Here is a 774-nt window from a genome sequence, read left to right as displayed (position 1 = left end):
ATTTTTGTCATTTATATCTTATTTTGATCAGTCTGGCTAAAGCTTTATTTATTCCATTGCTCTTTTCAAGAACTAGTTTTTGGTTTCATTGATGTATCTGTTCTTGATTTCTTTGACTTTTTTTTTTTAAATGACACATTAACATTTTATTCATTATCTTCCAGTTCTTTTTCTATAATAGATTATTTTTAGTATTTGCCTACTCATAAATACTTTGAATTGGATTTTTGGAAGCTTATTATAAACCATAACCTCAGGAGAGATTTTTTTTCCCCAGAGGAATTGCTTGTGGTTTTATGGGTTTATTCCCAACATAACGAAAAACATTCATAATAAAATAATTTGCTATCGTGATTTATCTACATATTATCATGAATAGAGGCAGTGAAGGCTTTGCATTCTTAAAAGTTCGATAGAGTCTTCCTTTGCTTTGACCATTGGTCAAAATGACTTATTTTTTAGCAGTGTTTAAACTTAATATTTCCTGCTCTCTTATGTCATTTTGCATCTCTGCCTTTACATCAAAATTGTTTTCATTGTCCTTTGGCTTTTAATGGGGATGTATGTTAACAGAAAAAAAAAAAAAAAACCCAGACTCTGCAAAATAATTTTAAGAGGTTCATTCTGAGCCAAGCCTGTGTGACCATGGCCCAGGGATCCATGCCCAAGAAGTCTCAAGGAACAAGTGGTACTGCTGCAGTCAGGTTACAGTTTGGTATTATACATTTTAGAGAGACAGGAATTGCAGGTAAAATCATAAATCAATACATGAAA

The sequence above is a fragment of the Propithecus coquereli genome, unplaced genomic scaffold (genome assembly GCF_000956105.1).
Source record: "Propithecus coquereli isolate 6110/MARCELLA unplaced genomic scaffold, Pcoq_1.0 Scaffold66, whole genome shotgun sequence".
Classification (NCBI taxonomy): Eukaryota; Metazoa; Chordata; class Mammalia; order Primates; family Indriidae; genus Propithecus; species Propithecus coquereli.
This window is presented reverse-complemented; position numbering follows the sequence as displayed.